Source organism: Gavialis gangeticus, unplaced genomic scaffold, assembly GCF_001723915.1.
Source record: "Gavialis gangeticus isolate Ggan-Ray unplaced genomic scaffold, GavGan_comp1, whole genome shotgun sequence".
NCBI lineage: Eukaryota > Metazoa > Chordata > Crocodylia > Gavialidae > Gavialis > Gavialis gangeticus.
The window spans coordinates 87,348,377-87,356,903 of record NW_017729033.1 but is presented as its reverse complement, the minus strand read 5'-3'; the positions used below and the strand labels follow the sequence as shown (position 1 = coordinate 87,356,903).

General features: G+C 38.9%; 1 protein-coding gene across 1 annotated transcript in view; it reads right to left on the bottom strand.

The window, feature by feature from the left end:
* The window catches only part of EMCN (endomucin), a 65,522-nt gene extending 60,208 nt beyond the window's left edge, over positions 1-5,314 (bottom strand). The window contains exon 1 of the mRNA XM_019526282.1: positions 5,258-5,314. The gene's annotated coding sequence lies outside the window, so the exon portion shown is untranslated. The remainder of the gene's footprint in view (positions 1-5,257) is intronic.
* Between the last annotated feature and the right edge of the window lie 3,213 nt (positions 5,315-8,527).

Sequence of the window (8,527 nt, the reverse complement as noted above, 5' to 3'; positions counted from 1 at the left end):
GCTCAGGTGTCCTGGCTCCTAGCCATGCCCCTGCTTGCCAGCCCTTTAGTAGCAAGTCAGAGCTGTGCAGGCCAGAAACAGTATTAATCATTAATGTGCAACTGTACTCAGCACATTCTAACTTTAACATTGCTTAACATACCACAGGTTTACTATGGTCTAAGTGTAATGTGTAAATTTACCCCTAAAGTACTACAATTTGTACAAATAGGCAGTGCCTGAACCTTGAGGAATGCTTCAGATTCTCAATTCCAACTATTCTTATCAAAGTAACTCATTCTTCGAAATACTGTCTAAACACCAATGGTCCTGATCATGCCCCACCCATCCATTTTTGCATGCATGCTACAAACCTAGAAGTATGCACTGACTGCTCTAAAGCATGCCAGAGACTGGGGTTTTAAGAGCACACTACAGGAGGATACTCCAGAGTGTCTTCACTCATGTATTTTTATATTGACAATGTGTTGGGTAGGTGGGACATGTTTAGGAATGTCCCAACTGGAGCATGCTGCTGCTGTGGTGTAGGCATGTTGTTCTGGGCTGATTCTGTTATTTTTTATTTAATTTTGTAGGGGTAATAACTTATGAGCCCAGTTGATATTATTGATTCAACATATATAATCAATCACAAACTAGAAACTAGATTTTGACTGCAGGGCTCCTCTGGAATGTCAGAGCCAGGATTATTAAACATGGCAAGTCTACTTGTTCTGGCTGTTCTGTGTTCTGGGACTTTATTGTCTCAATCTGCTGCTACTATCACTGGTCTAAGAACCTCTTGGGCAAAATTGCTCTTAGTACCACTCGTTTCCTTTGGAAAGTACATTCCTTTCGTTTGGAATTTGAAGATGATGTCACTTAGTCCCACGCAGTATGTATCCTCTTGGGTTGCAGTCTTACTTGGCCATGGGACAATCTCTTATTTGTGACTATTGTTCCCATTAGAGACATAATGCCATTTTAATGAAGTAATGATTGTTTTCCTTTTGTCTTATATGCCCTTTTGTGCTTATGCAATGCCCCAGTGGCTCTGACATCAGCTTCTGACAGTACAAGCATTCTTAGTTTTAGTTTTATGTTGTAAAACATATCAGCAGGTGATAAACCATGATTTGCTGTTGCTATTCTGTAATCTAACAATGCTAATTGTGGATGAGAATCTGACTCTGCAACCTTTTCATAGTGAATTCATGCTATCTTCTGCCAGTCATATTGAACTGTGGATAATAAGGATTAATACTTAGATACCTAAACTCAAGCCTCACTGAAATCTGGTAAACTGTTGCCCAATCAATGATGACCATTGTCAGTCATTTCTATGTCAGATATGCTATATTAAACAAAATACATCTGAGATTCATAATCACCTCTCTAACTATAGTATGCTATATCTCAGGTAGTACAGAGTGGATGTGGCTACACAAGACACTAATTGCACAGTAGCCTAATACTACTGTGCAGTAGTGTATTCACACAGTTTTTGCCTGGCATGCTATTGCTCAGTCTTATTAGGCTACTGTGCAGTTAACAGCTGAAAAAATTCCAAGCACTGATGCTACTGTTCAATAGCATGAGTTATTGCGCGTTGATTTAGTACTTGGTTATCCAAGTACTAAACTTAATGTGCAGTAACTATGGTGCATTAATGAACATCTAGATGCACCTGCTGGGAACATCTATATGAAATGCCATAGTGCACAGTAGCCTATTCTACTGCACATTAGCGCATCACAGCAAAAACTGTGCTAATGCACTAATGCACAGTAGAATTAGACTACTGCACATTAAGCTTCACAAAAAAGTTCACCTATGCTACTGCACATTAGCATGGGCTAATGCACCTTTATGTAGTACTTCATATTAGAGGTACTAAACTTAATGCGCAGTAGCAAAGGCACATTGGTGCACATGTAGATGAGCCCAGTTTCTCTTAGCCAGCATAAACAAATGTAAACTAGACAATGCCTTCTCTGTTTAAGGGGTTAATATTTTCTGTGCTGCTGGCACGGGCTTTTTATGTTCATCTGCCAGTATTATTTATTTATGTTCAACTGAGGCCAATATAAAACATAGCTGTTTTCTTAATAGATTTTTCAACCCTCTAAGGGCATTAATATACCTTTTGTAATATATTTTTGTAAGAGAGCAGGAGTCAGGAGTCATCATCAAAGTGGCCTTAAACAAAAACCCCTGAAACTGAACACAGAGGCTGTTCCAATCACCTGCAGTAATAGCCTAAAATACTTTCTGCAGTCTCATCCTGAGCAATGGCTCTGGGAATCACAATCCACATTGTTTTACAAGTTTCTTTCTCTTTTCTGAAGTCAAATTAAGATGGAAAAATCTAGGTTTGGACTTTGTTAACTTGAGTTTTAATGAACTTTTCTCTTTCTCAAACTTTGTATTAAAATTTAAATATAATTTTCATGGGACATCTTCACACAGTAACACTCAGATTTCTGGTATGGGTAGCTAAATTAGACACACATTTCCTTACATAAGAATCTTTGTATCACCTCTGTTGTGGCAGCTAAGTTGGTGAAAACCTCAGTTTTACTATGATCTACCTGTACATTTTGCTATGTTGACTTCTCTCCTGAGTATATTATCTCCTTTACATGAAATGTATGTTTCTGTTTGCTGAAGGTTAGCCCAGCAGCTCTTGTTCATTGCAAAGCTGATTGGAATATGCTATAGACTACCAGAGTACTGTGTCCAGTTTTGGGATGTGGAAAAGTTGGAAAAAGTTCAGTGAAAGGCAGTTGAAAATGGTTAGGGTCTGGGGCTCATGACTTCTGAGGATAAGCTGAGGGAATCGGGCTTATTTAGTCTGGACAAGAGAAGGTGCGGGGTGGTTTAATAGCAGCCTTCAACTCCCTGAAGTGGGGTTCCAAAGGGGATGGAGCTTGACTGTTCTCAGTGGTGGCAGATGACAGAACAAGGAGCAATGGTCTCAAGTTGCAGCAGAGGAAGTTTAGGTTAGATATTAGGAAACGCTCTCTCATTAGTAGGGTAGTAAAACACTGGAACCAGTTATTCAGAGAGGCTGTGGAATCTCCATCCTTGGAGGTTTTTAAGACCCAGCTTGACAAAGCCTTGGCTGGGATGATCTAGTTAGGGAGGGTCCTGCTCTAAGCAGAGGGTTGGACTAGATGACCTCCTGGGGTCCCTTCCAACCCTAGTGTTCTATGATTCTAATATCTAATCCATTTTTCCCCACATGAAAACCTTATTGCCCACTAAACAATCAAAATATGTTGCATTTTTCCTGTGAAAAACCTCCTCTTACTAACAATCTGCCACAACAAGCAACACTCTGCCAAAACAATGTCTTCTTAAGGGGGCACTGAACACATACAACTATGTTCTGTTTTTCTAAAGGCACCTGCCAGAACCCTGGCAACACAACAGCCACAGATCATGCTAAATGCTTTTCTACTATTCTCAACAAATTTTCCCTTTATAGGTAGTTAAAAATGCTCCATTTTTACATACTTAATTATTTTAGGTCCATCTAAAATGACTTATGAACATACCTACTGATTCTGTGACTCTGTGAGCCATAAATTTACAGAGTCTGTAATTTAGTGAGGCTGGATGAGTTTGACACCCTTGATCTATTCTGTCCAGAAAGCCTAAAAGTTAAGGCCGAACTTGCTGAATAGGCAAGTCTAGCCTATGCCTACAATGGAAGGATATGACAATTTCCATTAAGGAAAAAAAAGGCCTTTTTAGATTTTGGTGTAAAAGTCATACCATGTGTCTGAAATCTTATCACTTTTGAATTCCTGTCACTCCTAAAAAACAATCAGAATTTTTTAACTAAGGCTTTTTTGTATTTTTTTAATATTATTTTTACTGCACCAAGCTGAAGTCTTGTATGCTGAATTTTCATCTGAGGCCAAAATTTTTACTCTTCTAATATGTCTGGCTTATAATGGGGAAACTATGAAAATCGTAGTAGCTATTGGTCCCTCTAATGGTCCACTGTCATGGTAGCTATAATATAGAGTCACTAAAACAAGATTAATGAAAGCTTCTGATAAGAGAATGAAAGGAGAGCCAGGCTTGCGATAACCCTTCATGTGCAGAGACATTTGAACAAACACGCTCAGGATGCTGTGCAGAATAATCAGGTGTGTGGGAGAAATGAAGGAGGAGGCTGCCAGACATCATGTTCTGGCATCAACCAACAGTTTGCCTTGTAACCCCACAGGTATCACATATTCCAAGAGTCCCATCAGTCCTGGCAGCCATCCAGCTGTTTGTATTCAACTTGTGTTCAGGAGCTGTGAGAACAGAATGTTGTAAGGACCACGTGCTGTATACTATATATTCGACAGTAAGAGATCAGTGTGGGGAATAATTACTTTCATTTGGCTTTTTGGATTCAACTGTGTCAGTCTGGGTGACACTCCCCCTTTATAAGACACTACTTATATCTGACTTAGGACCTGATCTAAATTTGCCAGTTGCACTCAGTGAAGAATTCCCTGGATTTTAACAGGCTTTGGATCAGTCCCTTAAGTGCATGTGGATGGCTTGAGAGGGCCTGTTGTGATAGGTCATCTATAAAGAAATTAATTTCACTATTAGTGATCCAAAAATAGCATGGTAATGGAGAGGTTTTCTTAAATTTCGTTTATAGTTCCCTTCTCATAGCAACACAGTTCAATCCCAGCAACACAACTCTTTCCTGATCTAGAACATTATATGTCACTTAAATGATACCTAAACTTTATGTCTAATATGTAGCAGATTCTTCTACGTGCCTGTCTAATAGTTCAAGTTGTTCTGGTACCAAACCCTACAGAGGCCAGATCATTCATATATAGCCAGTAGTTGTAAATGGAATAGCTGCCCCAAGAGCTGCATGCCTTCCAGAGATTTATGGTTTGATAAAACCCATAACTCAGATCTATATGAGTCTTAATTTGATCTAGAAAGTAGGAGACAGTGTAAATCTGAAGTTCTCCACGTATTACAATGCCAGTGTTTGGTGATCGAATCCCTCACTTATTCCTCTTGGGCACTCAATGATTCAGCTCTGCCGTCTCCACTGACATATCACTGCAGTAATTCATCATGTTACTATTCAGCCAGCTGCAGAAATGGTTTCCACCTGCTTGACAAGCCTGGATTTACAGCAAAGCATCACACCAGAAAAAAGGAAACTTCTGCTGTAAAACAGAGTCATTTAAAGTGTCTGTTGCCAAGATTTGATTATGAATAAGTTTGTAAAGGTAAGTCTTACCATTGGTTGGCTGTGCGTTGATACTTGCTGTATTCTCAGGAATACCTGATGATAGGATAAATGATGATGCGTTAATCACTGGTCTAAACACATATTTGTCAAAGCAATATTCAGCAGATAAGCAAGGGAGGACTTAGAGCCATTCTTTAAAGCTGTTCCCTGAGCATCAGGTTTTGCCTATCATTTGAATCCAATGGCCATTCATATTCTTCTACCAAATGAGCTTTAATACATATCCTGTCCTAATCTCAGTTATCTGCTACCTAACATATATAATTCACATACGTTTTGGCATATCCCCAGGGAAGGCTTAACTTTCCTCACAGCAGACTCCTCCCTAACTAAGACTATAGAAAATAATTGTGAAAATTATTTTGGTGCAATAAAGCTGTCTGGCTAGTTGACAGTAGAATTATTATCGAGTCACTACATTGAAATAGTAAATACACAAGATCAGCTGCACACCCTATCTTATTAATTTAAATTCATATGTACTATTCCTTGCTCTTCTTTGGCTAGTATGTTCAAAGTAAAAACTAAACTTTGAATTTAGATGAGTTTTGAAAGAAATATTTATCCTATTTTTCCCTCCACTTTTTAATAATACAATGAACAACAAAATGTCACCATCCAAAAGGCTGGCTTGGGATGCAATTATCTTTTTTTTCCATAAAAGGCCAGGAATCTAACTATATACAGACATTGAAATGGCTGGTTGTGGCTCCCCTTTATGTCCTTTTCTGACAAGTCTGGGTGTCATGGGACATGTAACCCTATTTCCAAACAAACCTTTACCAAGAAAACGAGTGGTTTGATGTGGCCGTGGCTTGGAGGTGAGGGCTGTTCAACCCTAATTTTCTATGATTTGCTGCCATACTTTGAAAGAGTAAGGGCTACAGGATTTGTTCCCTACTCCTAATGAGTGAGAGAGAGAGATATCCAATGTTTGGCCTTATATATTAATGAGCAGAGGGAGAAAGTGTTCATGCAGAGGGAAAGACATTTGTAGACTGAGAAAAGAGGCTTTTTCACACTTTCCCAGAGCACACAGCCTTGTAAGGGCTTATTCTAAATCTATAATGAAAGGTGACAGCAGCCACAGAAATAGTAGCAGAGCTGGGAAGAACTGTCAAATCTCTGCTGCGTGGATGGGATCATTTTCTGAAGATTTTAGCAGGGGTTGAGGTAGGGAAGGTAATTTCCTCTGTTATAAAGCAATATATACTTTGTTTGGAAGAAAATCCAGGTTTATCCTTATTATTAGTCATCCATAACAAAGGCAAAGTTTAACATTTCATAAGGACATCTTAACTTGTTGCCCTTAATCCTCTAAGATACACCAGGGAAAAGGAAGGGAAAATGTGGAAGGAGAAGGGTAGCAGCCAATATTAAAATAGACCATTCCTCATTTTAAGGACAAAATTCTGGCCTATCTAGTGTACCTGCCCTACAAGAAAAGAGGTTGCAGAGACTATTTGCCCCTCTCACCCCTTCAGTGTATCTAAAAACAAACATACAGACCTGTTTCCAAACACATCATTACCAAGGAGACCAGCTATAGGTAAGGACTGTTGTAGACTGAGTCCTGAGACCTGGAACAAGTAATGAATCCAGTAAAATGTCATAGTCCCAAGGTGTGTGATAAACACCTTGAGAAAACAGCTAGACAGCTGGAGCCCTTCTATCTGCATATATCACTTATGGATGTAGATATTCTCCTAGGCCAGCTGATGCCCTCACAAGCCTGTGGAGTATGATCTGATTATAAAAGGATCTAAAATGAAATAAAAATTTCAGGCCCAAACACCCACAAACTTGGAAATGAATATTTTTTGGCATTTTTCAATTCAAACGTACACTGATATAATAACGTATGTTTTGCAGCAGGAACGTGCCACCTTCACCAGAAATTCTTCTCCTTTCGCAAATTGTTAGAGAGGTTTCCAGCCTGGCCTGGCCTACTCCAGAATTCTTGTTTTTAGGATATCAGTTCAAACCACCACCTGGAACTAAGTTAGTCAGACAGGCATGCCTTTCCTCATTAGTTTAGCCAGGAGCCCTACCTGTCAGTGAGGTTTAGTTCTAGGTGGGTGTGCTGGATTGATACCCTCAAGTCAAGAATCCTTGTCAAACCTGAAGAACTAGAAGACACAGTGACTTTTACTTATGGCTTTTGGTACACATACAACCTCCTTTATAAGACCTGGTTAGCTAGCTTTTGCATTGGTTGTGTTTTACCCTCTTGTTCACTAATGCTTTCTACAATAATGGCACCTGAATGGCAGGCCATTCAGCAAAGATGACTTTCTACAGTACGGAAGAAGGGCCAAATGCATTACACTGGTCATTATGGAGGCAATCCCTAAGCATTGGTGTCTACATCATTCAAAAGATATACGTTAGGGTGACTGTGTCATCAACTAAAAGGGAAATCATTTTCAGATAGCAATTAAGGTTTAGGACTGCAAGTAATAAACTGAAAGGGAGCAAAGAAAAATTTAGGTTAAAAATAGTAGAGTCTAGATTAGAGGACCAAGGAAGGAATTGGACACCCTGATGACTTGTACTGGTCAAATCTAAACTAGGATACTTTTTAAAGGATGTCCTGGGAGGTGGCCATACATCATTAAGGTGAAAGACTAGGACAGTGATTCTCAACCAGGGTCCTATGTCATCCCAGGGTGCCTTGAGATCCTATTAAGGGTACTGCAGAGTGCTGTGCAATATTAGCACTATTAAGTGAGTCACAAGATAAACTCAGAAATATCAAATAGGAATCCGTAGTGCTAAAAATATTCTGACCTGTAGTGGTTTTTCTGAATTCTTTGCAACAAAAATTTTTTTATTATTTTACTGTGGTTAAACAATGATTGAAAGCTAAGAGCTGTCACTTTTCAAGGAATGCCTTGAGTCAAAAAAAGTTGAGAACCACTAGATTAAAGGTCCAAACACTGGAAATATTTTCATATCTAATGGCTGTGATTCTATGATATCTTTAAAAAGGAATACTTTAAAGACCTTAAGTAGGCAAAGCACTTAAGCACTTCTAATGAGTTAGTTGCTTAATCCCATCCAAGTTTGCTGAAGTACTTCAAAAGTTAAGTTCAAAGATAAACACAGAGAAGAAAACCTTTAAGATAGGACTCAGAAAAAAGTGAAGGCACAATTTAGAACAAGATCTGACTTTTTGCTCTGGATAGTTGGATGGTTACCAAATGGCAACCTTAACTTAAACAAGTATTATAGTATTCTATCTTAACGACCACAGAG